Source organism: Stegodyphus dumicola, chromosome 5, assembly GCF_044657685.1.
Source record: "Stegodyphus dumicola isolate Sdum_Otavi_A_Nest chromosome 5, ASM4465768v1".
Lineage (NCBI taxonomy): Eukaryota > Metazoa > Arthropoda > Arachnida > Araneae > Eresidae > Stegodyphus > Stegodyphus dumicola.
The window spans coordinates 176,974,743-176,990,211 of record NC_140772.1 but is presented as its reverse complement, the minus strand read 5'-3'; the positions used below and the strand labels follow the sequence as shown (position 1 = coordinate 176,990,211).

The 15,469-nt window shown below is 33.3% G+C and overlaps 1 protein-coding gene and 1 non-coding gene across 2 annotated transcripts in view; both read right to left on the bottom strand.

Annotated features, from left to right (window-relative positions):
- LOC118188083 (corticotropin-releasing hormone receptor 1-like) overlaps positions 1-15,469 on the bottom strand; it is a 568,128-nt gene that overhangs the window by 382,326 nt on the left and 170,333 nt on the right. The gene's annotated exons all lie outside the window — the stretch shown is intronic.
- On the bottom strand, positions 2,516-2,619 carry LOC118192465 (U6 spliceosomal RNA). The gene has a single exon (XR_004758759.2). It is a non-coding gene; the product is annotated as a U6 spliceosomal RNA (small nuclear RNA).

Sequence of the window (15,469 nt, the reverse complement as noted above, 5' to 3'; positions counted from 1 at the left end):
AATTGCATTTAATATTAACCTCAAATTGGCATTACTTCCCCAGGAAAAATAACCCATCTGACTTGGTATAGGGAGGAGCTAAACTTCGTAAGCTGAAACGTGATCCTATATTATTTCCTGTGTGGTTTCCTATGATCCTATTTGCAGGATAATATATCGTTGAGGAAGGATTATGACATACCGTGAGAGAATTGATGACATTCATCAGTTTGAATTTACAGTAGTTGAAAAAAAGTTGAAAGACATCTCTAAATATAGTAGTTTGAGTAAATTATGAATAACTGGTTGGATGAAGCGATTCATATGTAAAAAACAGAAAAATGAATAACTTAACATTATTAACAGGAAAAATAATAACTTAACGTTATTTTTAACTGCTGTAGAAACAAGAGATGCCAAAAATGATTGGATTCGATCAGAACAAAAACGGCTTAATGCAATGGAGTCTTCGAGAAAAACAAAGTTGGAAAGACCTTCTTTATATCATATTAACTCCTTCCATGACAGGAGCTAGATATTGAGGGCTGATGGTAGAAAAAACAATCTAGTTTCTCACATTATCAGGTTCAATGTTCCGTCTTACTTTCTTTGGGGACATGCAAGGACCTGACTCGGAACAGAGAGCTTACTAAAGCTATGTTCAATAACTGTGGGAATTAGACAGGATACACAAGAAGGGTATACAAAACCCTTTATTTTTCTCTATTTACAATAATTTCCGTACTTCGGAATACAAAGACCCACTACTTGTGGTCTAAACGTAAGAATATAAAAATATAACTAAACTCTAACTTAACTTTGAAATAATAAACGTGGAAGATTGGCCTTATATTCACAGGAAGCCGTATGTAGTACAGAGAACTGTTAACACTACAATATGTTTAAAATTATTAAGAGGATTAAACCTCTGGCCTGGAAGGCAACCAGCAACTGAGTAAAACTTCTAAGGTAAGCGGCCTGCTTCGACTAACTGCTTCCTCTCTCTCGCTTGGCAAAAAGCCACAACTTAAGTACTTGGCGTTCGCCAGACAAATTTTGCATAAATACGTTAACGCTTTTAATTCTGGCCGGAAGTAGAAAATAAGAAGTGATAGTAAAGATTTAAAATAAAATAAACGTTAGTAAAACTTAAGATCCTTACAACATGATGAATAGCATCCGACTGGTCTCACTAATTTGATAGCAGAATGCATGATACATTGGATACACGTTCAAATGATGCATGGGGGGGGGAAATAATGATTTTGGCAAAAATTCGTAGTCCCACATTTCTACGTTTCCGGCATCAATTTTGCTAGTCCGATTAACGTAAAGAATGAAAGAAGTAGAAGTCAAAAATCTTATATAAGATTGTTTATTTGTCTTACAATTAGAGTCATATGTCTAAAACTAGCGCAAAGTCTCTCTATGGAATTCCAGAGATTCGTTACTAGGAGAGGCAATTGCCGAATAATTTCTTCAGACAACACAAACATTTTTCAAAGAAGGATAAAGTAACTCGAAAGTTTCTCTGAAATTTTGTCAAATCATAAATTTCAAGATCTTCTGACCAAAAAGAGAATCTATTGGAAATTTATAATAGAAGTAGGGCTTAGCGGAAAGGTTTCGTTGAAAGATTGATAAAATCTGTAAACGAGTGTTTAAGGAAAATTCTTGGTAATACTTTGCTGACGTTTGAAGAATTGTCAATGATTTTCACATAAATAGAAGTTGTTCTGAATTCTAGTCCAGTGACCTACGTATACAACCATCTCGAGATCTGTAGAAATCTCGAGGAAAAAGACATACGTAATAATTTCAAAATCAGAGAAAACATTGTTATTATTCTTCGAACGCTAATCTTTTAAATTAAACCTATACAAAGAAAAGAAATATAGGAAAAGATTGCTATTTGAAAAGGAAAACCTATGGAAGAAACGTTATTAAACGCTCGTGTAACCAGTTTATAACGTTGTCCATCTTTGACCTCTCTCTCCAAGTGAATCCCACTCAAAAATATTTGCTCAACTTTTAAGTGTGAAACCCAAAAGATAGTGTTAAAGTAATTATCAATGATGATTGTTTACAGTGTGAAATTTCGTTCATCATTCTGTCGCTATGTTTGCCTGTCAAAGAACTAAATATAACGAAGCTAATGCCGAGTTTATTACCATACGTCACGGCAAATTTTGTATTCGTAACAGAAAATTAAATTGTGGACAGATAGAGATTAAATTTAGTCAATTACCTCTCTCTTAAAATTCTGAATTCAAAAATATTAGTTATAAAATTTTCTGACTGGTACTGAAATTGTATTTCTTACCAGCAAACTATTGCGCAAATTTCAAATAACATAGTTCTGAGTAACATGCAAGTCGCAGAACACAACAAATATCTAGTTTATTTTCCCCATTTTAATGTTATTTCTGTTAGCTTCGCCCTTCTTTTTCGCGGAAGGAGGATACTAGCAGCACCTTCTTATTTAAAAATACACTTAAAATTATAGTGCGGATTTATGTATGAAGAAGGATTAGTCAGTGATTCTTAGATCAACATTTCAGCAATGTGTCATCCTTGTGCAGGGACCATACTAATCTTCTCTATATCGTTCCAATTTTAGTATGTGTACTGCCGAAGCAATGTGTGCCTGTTTCTAAAATTCAGAGAAAATATCAATGAAAGCAAAACTAGCATTTAACCAATTTAAAAGCATGTGGCTATGTAACGCGTTGGATAAAGCTGATCTGTCTTTTGCACAAAGTGATAAGTGAAAAAGAAAGTGATAATACATAAAATGAAAAGCGACAGTAATGCATATGTGCCGGATCATAAAATTTAGGCTCCGTAAAGAAGATCATTTTTAGTAAAAATGTTGTCCTACACAAAGATATTTCTGAATTCTTAATATTTCATTAAATTGTCATTATTTACAGCAATATCAGACGCATTTTTGTCCTTACGGATTGTAAATTTTGTATCTGCGACAACAGAAGAATTCACCATTAATCTGATGAATTAGTGAACTAAATATAGTTTAGAACGAAACTTTACAGCATCCTTCTCAATTCCACTTGTTTCGAACATTCCAATATTGGGCGTTTGGTAAACAGATTTAATTATTCGCTAGTAAGACTACCCATTTCCAATAACTTTGTTAAGCCTCGCGTAAGGCGTCTTAGAAACAAATAACAATACTTCTCAGTATGTGTTGGATGCATATTTAATATTTGCATTTCTTTTTTTCTTTGTATATTTTATTTCCTCACTGCTTAATTTTATGTTATGATTTTTGCAATAATCTTGTTACTGGCAACGTGCTTTATTTTACTATAAAGTTTGTGTGAATGGCAACAGTTGTTCATGTTTATGTTTCAGTAGAATAGTGTTCTTAGCCGCACTGCGCTGCAGGCAATTTTTCTCTTAAATATTTCCTCTTTTAGAATAGCAATAAAGTTTACTATACAAAGCTGATGCTTTCTAGTTCAAGGCAACTATTTGGTTTCCAAGGTGAGGCATTTAATGCTATTTAATGTGTTATTATTATATGCTTTAGAACTGTGTTTAACGAACTTTTAAGTACTGGTACTGCGAATCGTCTGCGTGACGTCAGAAAGATAAGCGGAAATATTTTTTGCTGCTTAAGTATCTTGTTGAAGTTATTTGTGCTTATTAATCATTATTCATGGTAATAATGACAGAATTAAGTGAATCTGATCTTAAAAGATTAAGAGGACGAACGAAATCTTCGCGGCTTCACAATAGTTTCAGTAATCAGTTAAGTTTAACGGAATTAAAAGCACGATTAGAAAGAATTGAACAAATATTTAAAGAATTTGATCAATATTATGCTGCTTTATCCGAAGAAGCTTCTGAAATTGCTGAATTCGAAGCTAAATATTTTGAAACGAAAGTAATGTATCAATCCGCCATTGAATCCGTAACGGCCAGAAACGTTTTGATTTCAAATCCCACTGCAGTTGAGGCTAGCTTTAAACTTCCGCGTTTAAACATTCCGAGTTTCAATGGTAAATATACTGATTGGCTTAATTTTAAAGATCTGTACATGGCGACAGTTCATACCAATCAGTCATTAGCGAAAATTCAGAAATTCCAATATTTGATAGGACTTTTAAAAGACGAACCAGCTGCTATTATTAAGCACATTCCGATTTCCGAAACTACATACGATGAGGCTTGGGACAAATTGATGAATCGTTATGATAGAAAAAATCAAATTGTAATGTCGCTTGTCAGAACATTTCTTGAGCAACCCAAAATTACTAGCGCTGATTCTGTTAATCTAAGAAAACTGTCTGATACATCTGATGAAGTTATCCGTGGATTAAAATCTCTTGGCGAAAAGGCTTCGTCTAGAGATATTTGGCTAATTTATTTTTTGTTAGAAAAAGTCGATCCGGAAACGCGCCATTTATGGTCACAAAAAAAATGGTGAAGAAGAATTTCCTACCTTAGAATGTTTTTTGGAATTCTTAAACTCAAGGTGTGTTTCACTTGAAATGTTAAACACTCATAATAATGAAAGGCGAGTATCGCATAAAAATCAGTGCTCTGTTTCGAAGAATGTTTCACATAATAATAAAAATTCTGTTCTAAAATGTCAGCATTGCAATGGTTCTCATTTTTTATCAAAGTGTCATAAATTTAAAGGTGCAGATATTACGACTAGGAAAAATATCATTAGCAAGAATTTATTATGCTTCAATTGTTTCGGAAATCATCAATTAAAATTTTGTTCATCGCAGAATGTGTGTTCTATTTGCAAAGCAAAACACCATACTTTACTGCATGAAGATATTAAAAGTAATAACGTAGTTGTGTCAAATTCATCTCCATCTGATGAACAAATTTCTAATTCAGACGAACAAAATAATATTTCGAGTTTTTCTATTCAGGATCAGAGTACTTCATTTTTACCAACGGCGGCAGTAATAATTTACGATTCTGCTGGTCAAGGTCACGAATGTATCATTCTTTTTGACAGTGGAAGTGAAGCTTCTTTCATCAGTGAATCATTTATTCGACAATTAAATATACGCAGACAAAATGCCCGTATTTGCGTAAAGGGACTTGGTGATTCTGAAGCAGCTTTGACTCGTGGTTATGTAAATGTAAAATTGTTTCCGAAATCTGAGTTGAAAAAAATTGGTGTTTTAATACAAGCATATATTCTTAAAAAATTAACTTCGCATTTGCCTTCAGTAAAGACTGATAGCAAGGACCTTGATTATTTGAATTCAATTAATCTTGCAGATCCGAATTTCAGTACGCCCAAACAAATAGACATGATAATTGGAGCTGACTATTTCTTTTCTCTGCTTCAGCCAGGGCAGATTGTTGGCTATAAAAATGTAATTGCGCAAAATACTATTTTTGGTTGGGTTGTATCAGGCAGAATTAAAACAGAAGGAAATACTCCGCATCCCATTAGTGTTAATCGCATTAGTTTACATATTGAGGATAACGTCGATGCAACACTTAAGCGTTTTTGGGAGTTGGAAGAATTAACGTTCCAAAATCAGAAATCAACGATTGAAGAAGAGTTTTGTGAGAAGCATTTTAAAGAAAATTATCGAGTAAACGGAAATGGCAGATTTGTTGTCCGACTGCCCATTTTCAGTAATGCTGAAGAGTTAGGCGACTCCAAACCTTTGGCTATTTCTCGTCTTCTATCCATGGAAAGAAAATTTGATTTAGATAAAGAACTTGGTAGGCAATACAAGGAGTTCATGCAAGAATACGAAACTTCAAATCATATGGTTCCAGTTGTTGAGAATGAAGAAAATAAGCAAGTATATTATCTACCGCATCATGCTGTTGTTAAACCAAGTAGCTCTACCACTAAACTTCGTGTAGTATTTGACGGTTCATGTAAACCTAAAAATTCAGTTTCTTTGAACTCTGTTTTAGGGGTAGGTGCAACACTACAACGAGATATATTTTCAATATTGCTCAACTTTTGTATACATAAAATAGCTTTTTCTGCAGACATAGAAAAAATGTACCGCCAGATTTTAGTAGATAATGAGGATCAACATTTACAAAGAACTGTTTGGAGAGAATCTGTTAATTCAAAAATGCAGACATATAAATTATGTACAGTTACATATGGCACTGCATCTGCACCATTTTTAGCAACACGCTGTTTGTGGCAAATTGCTTTGGATGCAGAACAGGATCATCCTCATGTATCTTCCGTTCTTAAAAATGATTTCTATGTAGATGATTGTTTATCTGGAGCAAACAATTTAGAGGAATCGGTTGACCTATGTTCTAAGCTTTCACAGCTATTAGAGAAACGTGGATTTAATTTAAGAAAATGGAGATCAAACTGCTCAAAGCTTCTCGAAAATTTATCCATTGATAATCATGAAGAAGGTGACCTGGAAGTTCACTCAGATGAATGTGCCAAGACTTTACGGCTGTTTTGGAACTCTACAGAAGACGTATTTTTATTTAACATTTCTATGGATTTTGGGACTGAAATTACTAAAAGAAGGTTCATTTCTCAATCTTCTAAAATCTTTGATCCTCTTGGCTTGCTATCACCATGTACAGTCAAGTTGAAAATGTTTTATCAGCAATTGTGGTTTTAAAACTTGACTGGGATGCCCCATTGCCTAAAGAATGGGAAGAGAAGTTGCAGCGACTTCAACAAGATCTTAAGGCTCTCAAAAATGTTAAAATTTCGAGGTGGCTTCAAACTACGTCTAACCACATCTATCTGCATGGTTTTTGTGACGCGTCAGAATCTGCTTACGCTGCTGTTATCTACTGTGTTCAACCAACATCTCACGACAGAAATGAAGTCAATTTGGTGGTTGCTAAAACCAAAGTTGCTCCCATTAAACAAGTGTCCATACCTAGACTGGAACTCCTAGGTGCATTGCTCCTTGCCAGATTAATCAAAGCTATCCGTAAAGCCTTCTCCACCACTGAAATTTCCTTTCACGCTTGGACTGACTCTAAGGCTGTTCTCTGTTGGTTAGCAGCTCATCCTCGAAAATGGAAGCCTTTTGTGGCAAACAGGACTTCAGAAATATTAGATGCTATTCCCTATCAACAGTGGAGCTATATTTCGTCGAAACAGAATCCTGCCGATCTTCCTTCTAGAGGAATCGATCCTAAAGTTCTACCGAACATATCCTTATGGTGGCATGGGTCATCATTCTTAGCATTCGACAGTTCAAAGTGGCCTCTACAATGTTCTGTCAGTAATGAGACTAACAGTGATGCAACTGTCTTAACTGAACAAAGGACAAAATCAATTTTTTGTACAACAGCTTATTTGACTAATGACACTCTGGACAATTTATTTCAGAACTGTTCTTCTTTATCTAAAATAGTTAATGTAATTTCTTTTTGTTTAAAATTTATTTCTAGGTGCAAAGAACGGGTTCTGAAGATAATAGGTTCTTTGGTTCTGAAGATAATAGGTTAAGATAAGTCCTGCAGTAGTACCTTCATCTAATGAAAGGCAAGCAGCTATGAAGTTGATCATTAAATGGATCCAGTTTGTGCACTTCCATAAAGATATAAAGGATCTCAAAAATAATTCATCTTTAAGTCCTAAAAGTGTTTTAAGCTCACTTTTTCCTTTTCTAGATGATGATGGTGTTTTACGGGTGGGAGGTAGGCTGCAAAATTCTGACTTGTCATTCAATGCTAAGCATCCCATAATTATACCAGGTCAACACAGGATTGCTTTGTTGCTTGTTAAACAATATCATGTAACTTATATGCATGCAGGGCCCAGTTTATTAGCTAACATTTTAAAGCAAAGCTATTGGATTGTAAATGGTAAGAAACTTATTCAGTCTTTTATCCATAAATGTATTGTTTGTCACAGATATAAATTGTCATCTAATAATCAGTTAATGGGAAACTTGCCAAAACAAAGAGTAACACTTGAGAGACCATTTTTTAGCACAGGTATTGATTATGCTGGTCCTGTAATTTTGAAATGTTACAAAGGTCGTTGCTTTAAAACCACTAAAGGTTATATAGCTTTGTTTGTATGTCTAGCTACCAAATCTTACCATATTGAGGTAGTTAGCGACTTAACTGCAGATACTTTCATTGCTGCTCTTAGGCGATTTGTATCGAGGCGTGGTACACCTCGATACTTATTTTCGGATAATGGTACGAACTTTGTTGGCGCAAAAAGAAAATTGTCCGAATTGCAAACTCTGCTACTTTCACTTAACAGCAATGAATTGATTTTAAATTATTTGGCTGAAAATACTATGGAATGGAAAATGATTCCACCTGCTTCTCCCCACTTTGGTGGTTTGTGGGAATCAGGGATCAAGTCCATAAAATTTCATTTGAAAAGAATGATAGGAGAGACAAAGTTAACATTTGAAGAATTAAGTACCTTACTAACTCAAATTGAAGCTGTGTTAAATTCACGCCCCTTATCTAAAACTAATCACAATGATGTAGGTAATTTAGATGCTTTGACTCCATCACATTTTTTAACTGGGGATGTTATTACTAGCATCCCAGAGCAGAATTTTTCTAATATTCCCAAACCCACTTTATTAAAACGATGGGAATTATTACAGCAAATGAAACAAGGCTTTTGGAAGAGATATTATAAGGAGTATTTAAATTCCTTACAACAAAGATACAAATGGAAGCAACAACTTCCAAATTTGTCTGTAGGTGATTGTATTAATTAAGGAGGACAACATGCCTCCTGCTGTTTGGCCTTTAGGTCGCATTGTTGAAATCCATCCAGGAAAGGATGGCAATGTTAGAGTTGTTACAGTAAAAACTGTTCATGGTTATTTTAAAAGACCTATAGTAAAACTTTTACCATTGCCATTGCATCGGTAATGATCTATTGTTAATGCAATGGCAAGGGTGGGAGTTAATGTTGGATGCATATTTAATATTTGCATTTCTTTTTTTCTTTGTATATTTTATTTCCTCACTGCTTAATTTTATGTTATGATTTTTGCAATAATCTTGTTACTGGCAACGTGCTTTATTTTACTATAAAGTTTGTGTGAATGGCAACAGTTGTTCATGTTTATGTTTCAGTAGAATAGTGTTCTTAGCCGCACTGCGCTGCAGGCAATTTTTCTCTTAAATATTTCTTCTTTTAGAATAGCAATAAAGTTTACTATACCAAGCTGATGCTTTCTAGTTCAAGGCAACTAGTATGCATGCACCGTTTCTAATAATAGGACGGAATTTATTTCGTCAAGCAGATCTATATTCTTTCTACATCTCAACATTCAGAGCGATGTTGTTGAGAGAGCTTAAACTTAGTCAGTTTCCTCTGTTATTTTATAGTCGTTCTGCTGTATGTCAGATTTTCGAAATACATTTTATTATTAACCTTATTCAGTTTGGGGCATTAGCATGCGTGAGTTACAGAATTACATGCAATGATATTGTGATCACATTTTATTTTCGAAATATTAGAAACAGCTAAAATATTAAAATTAAAATTTTGAAAATCGACAATCTTAAATTCCTCAGAAATTTAGCGTATTTCTATTTTCGGTTCATTTTATTCATTATTTCTAATGCCGCATGTCCTTATGCAATTCATTATTTCGAAATCAATAACAATAATTTTATTGCGTTAACAATAAATAACATAATTTGATTAGTTTTTAATAAAATCTTCAAATCAATCTCTTTAAAATTTTTATTTATACCTTAAAAGAGAAATATTAAAAATACTAAAAATAAGCAATGTTAAAAAATGTGTTGAAGACCTAGGAATAAATTGTTAGGATTAATTAATTGTACGTAAGGATTAATTGGATTTTGTACGTAAGGATTAATTGGATTTTGTACGTAAGGATTAATTGGATTGTACGTAAGGATTAATTAATTGTACGTAATTAAAAAATGTGTTGAAGACCTAGGAATAAATTGTAGGATTAATTAATTGTAACAATGTAACAATAATTTTTTTCAAATGGATTATTAAATTGAACTTTTACTTTTGAAAAAGTACATTTAAATTCAAATCATCTAGAAGTGTTTTCGTTAAAATAATATAAACTTTACAATTTCTTGATTATTTACGAAACCGGAATAATTACACTATTGGTCGTTGAAACTAGTAATCATGAAAGAAATGATTAGTACATACGTATTTAACAAATGCATTATAATGGCAAGATGGTATGAATCATACCATACCATTATTGTTAATAATGATATACCATCCTTCCATTATTGGTAATAATGATTAAAATTTCAGAGGCTTCAGTTTAGAATTCATGTATTAAAACGGATGATACATGTTAGCGTTCCGCTTTCTATGCAATAATTGACCAAACGTTTGCAGTTGGTGAGAAATCTAGATGATACGCCAACCAAGTCGGAAACTGAACAAACTGTGCATTGAAAAAACAATGGACGGTAATATGCGGTTTCACACTGTCCTTTCGGAATGGCACTTTGGAGGTTCTAGAACTATTACACAGCCAAGAAACCTCAATAATTAAGATACAATAATACGCCGAACAAATATTAACTTAGAAGCCATACAACACCAAAAAAAAAATATATATATATAACGCTGATTTTTGTCTTTTGGCTTCTAAGTTAACCTCAATAATGTTAGGGTCAGACGTTATACGGTTGACGGATATATATATTAGAAGTAAAAGAGGTATCTACTCACTTCTACCCTATAGGAGCTAAGTCAGTATGACAAGTAAGAGATTTGAACTTCCTTTTTTCTCACTGCCGTCACATAAGAATTTGGCCACCATTATGCAGTAAGCGAGATTCTTTAGAAACGATGACGCCACATAATTGTTAAGTCCATATGTTAAGTCCGTTACATTAGTTTGTGACTGTAGAAGCTGATTCCTGTGATGTAGCATCAAAGATAGCCAAAGCAATGACAACCTATGATGTTGCAGGCATCGTCATACAATACGTTTGTTTAACGCCAAACATAGTAAAAACCGAATTCCTAAACCAGACTGTAATGCGGCTGTAGAGCTGGTATGTAATGCGAGTATGTAATGCGGCTGTAGAGCTCCTAACAATAGTACGTATAAAACGCCTATCATCTCGGGATTTCTGAATGGAGTCATTTTGATCAAGCACGTCGTCCTGTGTGGCCTTTCTGGAGGCATAAATCTCAAATTCTCATAACTTTCACTAAGATCTCGATCAACGCAAGCAGGAAACCCGTTTTATGATGCTTGGCAGTTCCAGTAGATTACCAATCGAATTCTGAGGCATTCTGCTAGACTTTGTTATTTCTTCTACATAACACGACCTTCAACACATGCACATTTACTTACAAAAACAATTTTTTTTGGGAGAAAACTCTGAATTTCAACATGTACCTTTCAGACAAATTTCAGATCTGTTGTGCACTTCCTTGATGGTGTAGCTATTTTAATGGCTTGAAGTATGCTTTGATTATCGAAGATTTCTATTTAAGTAAAAGGAGAAAAAAAGTAGTTTCTGCAGTTTTCTCCATGATAGTTCTATCTATATGACAAAAGGAATACAAAAAAAGTTTTAAATATGTTCCTTTTATTCACATTAGTAGATGGCGTGTTTTCTAAAGCGCTTAAATATCTTCCATAAAACTGCCTATAATAATAAAAACTTGAGTACAGGGCCGGTTCTAGACTTTTTACCACCAGGTTCAAACTCTGCAACTTTGAAATTCTGCCTCCCATTTTCTTCCAAAATTCCAATAAATTTTGCCGCCTTATAATTATGGCGCTCGGTGCGGTTGCAACTATTGCACATGCTCTGGCGCCAGACCTTCCTGTCTAAAGTTTTAAAACGTGTCTACAACAATTGCATCTACAATAACCTTATAAAGTTCTAAGTTTTTCTAAAAATTAGTTTTAGTTTTTGCTTACTTAAATATTGATCCTAAATACATTCTTCTAGTTATGAAATTTCCTGGAATAAAATAGAGCATTTTTTTAAATATTCGATTTTGCTTCAAACAGCTTCATTACTTTGCAGAGACATTAGGTTACCTCGAAGCCGGAGAGACGAAAAATGAGCAACGCCTTCGCCGGAACTCGAACCACGGGTCTCTCGAATACGCGCCGAGCTTGCTGACCACTACATTACGAATGCATGCTAAGAAGTCGGGAAAAATACCTTATTATTTAATTAACAATCGAAAATTTGGCATTTATAGTAAAAATATGGGTGAAAATATTGCAAGAAAAAAAATTGAAAAACAATTATGACAGTATTTCTCTAAAAAAATCAAATCGCATCACACTTTTATGTGGTTCATCTCAGCGAAATACTCTAATAAGTGAATATTTATTACGATTTATATATAAAACAAAATTAAATTACTTCATATCCTTTCGAGCAAAATTCACTGAGTTATCCTTAATAAATTCTGTTGAAGTACCAACTATAAATCTACCATACTGTTTTATCAAGATGAAACACTCAACATCAGCTTTCATTTTTGCTTTCGACTTCCTAAACCTACTCTGAAAAACTTTTAAATTTAAGCCAGAGCATAAAAAAAGCGTTCTTTAAATAAAATGACGTATGCCAGTATTCTTGAATATCACCCTGAATAAAGCACATAAGATCGTAGAGTCTTTAGGTTATATCGAAGCAGGAACGTGAAAATTGTGCAGCGTCTTTGCCAGGATTCAAAAGCCGGATATTCCGCATACGCGTCCATTTTCCTTTAGGAAGGCGTTTAGAATTTCTTTTTAAGGATTAACAAACCATTTTACCTACATGTTGAAATACTCTAGTAAAAACTCTACTTTATTTAAAGCTTTGTATTAAATAAGCTCCCATATATAAATCAGTATTTAGAGAAATTATGCCTGTAACTTTCATTCTGAAGCATAATCAATATACACTTTTAAACATGCCATAATTTAATCATTTTCTGAGCAGAAGCATTTTCCCAAGAATTGTACGAGCCTTTGTTAGAGTTACTTCATAGAAATTAAGACTTTACTCTCCATGTTAGGAAAAATAATGAAGTGATTCTGAAACTGATAAAAAAAAGATAAGATAAAAGATACTTTAAATGAGAAAATGACTTCTGTAAAATTAAAAATAAAAGTGTTTAGCAATGCAAATTATAAATAATTGTAAAAATGGCCAGGGACAGGGGAAGATTACATTTTGAGGTAACTATGTGCAGTTTTCTAATAAATAAGTGAAGGGATTCAACGTAAAAATTATAATAAAAAAGCAAATAATTTTAAAAATCCAAATCGGAAAATACATTTCCGTTGGAGCTTAGTTGGTTTTGATCGAATAATTGCTAATGAGGTAAACAACAGTGGATGTTGTAGCCATTAAAACTTCCGACAATATAGTTCATATTTTATACTTATTTATGCTAATTTGTGCGTGTGGAACATCGTTTGTTTCGTCCAATTTTTCATTGAAGGTAATTTATCATAGGTCACTTGTTTACTAGACACATCAAGTTTCTAGAATTTGTTAAATTCATATTATGAAGGACCATTGGATAGCTTAACATCGGTTATAATAATGCGTATAAAAGCGATGATTACGTGGAAGCGACTAATATTTAAGCTATTATGGAAATCTGACTAACTATAGAAGAGCAGAGATAGCATGTCTATTTGTAAGCATACATAGGCTTGACCTCGAATCTCAGACTTTTAGAGCTACATTAGGTGAAATTATTGTTACAAAACAGATCACTATAAAAACATCTCAAAAACATCTTTTCCTAATCTAGAATACTGCTAGATTAGGAAAAGAAATGGCTACTTATACTACTACAACGTATTCATTTCCTAATATCCAGTTACATAGCCGCGGAAAAGATTTAACAAAGGTTTCGTGTTTTCTTTCTCAGCCATCACCCAGAAGGAATGACAAACACATAAACACATTGAATGCCCAGCTCTAAACTGTGTATTCTTAAACATCTAAGACCCCCTAACCTGGTCATAAAAGTTTGGTTTATTTGATTATGACAAAGCACATGAGGGCTATCTCCCTAAGGGAAAAAATGTCTTCTTGGAGGACTGTTTAAGGGAAACTGGCTCTTATCTACGTTACACATGGGGATAAACAGGAAAGCGGCCCTACATACAGTCCGTTCGACAAGACTCGAAATCCTGACCGAGCTACCAGTATTCAACGGCTTTTACCGCTCGGCCACTAACTGGCCCTTTGACATTCTTTGGAAGCATAAACTAGTATCACACTTCTAACAGGCATTGAGCGAATTATCGCTGTGTCTAAAATGAACTGCAGAACCGTAAAAAGGCTTGAAATAAACCCTTTTACTTAACAGAACTTAGAACATAAACACGCTTCTTGTGATGACAGGATCAGCCATCGCTTAATGGCTATGTAATTTAAAGCAACGGTCATATTCAAAATTTAAAGCTTAACTGAGTAGTCAAGGACTGTACAATTTAATTTAAATTTGAGTTGGCTCAGAATTCAGAATAATTCGAATAACACCGAATAATTACAATTTATGTAACCGAATAATTGACGTAACTGGCAAAGTTAAATAACGTGACCTCAATAGGCAGAAATTGCCTTACAATTCAAAAATGTCAACTTAAAATACTATCTAGCTCATTTAAATTTCTGGTGAGGAAACGGAAAGGGAAAATTATAGTAGAGTCTGAAATTGTAAATAATTGGTTAATGCAAACTAAAAGTAAAATTATAACATTTAATGTGAAAATAAACTTCGTGTAAAACCTACATAATAAACGAAATTGTTGGAAACATCTTCATTCTCTTCCACAGCCATATTTACAATGAAAGTTAACATTTTAAATAAAAACAGCAGAAAGATATTGAGGTCTCTGAAAATGTGTTCAGTTTCATCTATTCGGTTTTATGCATGGTTTTCTTCACGGTATTCATTAATCATATAAATAAAACGAGAAACTATTTTACATCAGAAGAAAAAGAATTCCAGAATATAAAAGAGAGAAATGATTGCTTTCTTTTAATAAGTTGGCTCTAAATATTGTAAAATATTTACGTAATATTTTTCAAAATGATAAGGAGAAAAATGTATTTTTTCGCTAACATTTCCTTTATAATAAAGGAAATGAATGAATTAATGTTGCATTTGAACACATTTTGGATGTATAAATATGACACAAGATATAGCTACCTATACCATATTAATTTAAAAATAGAAAGTATGTCTTCGCTTTTAAAATCACCACATTGTTATATTTTAAACTTAATTTTCTTATAAAGCATAGAAAAAAATCATAAATATAAAGTAAACTGAAGATATCATTTCCATTAAATATAATCTCCCCTTATTACAGTGCATGTAGGCTACCTTCAGCTCAATGATCTAGCTTTAATGAAAATGTTGAAACCAGCTTTTAAGTTCTTGAGTTTATTAGCTCCCTTAGGACTACTGTTTGCGTTTTAATTAACTTTGAAGAACATCATAATGAAAACACGATGGTCCTGGCTTAATGGTAGCTTAAGGTTTTGTTATCCTAAACTG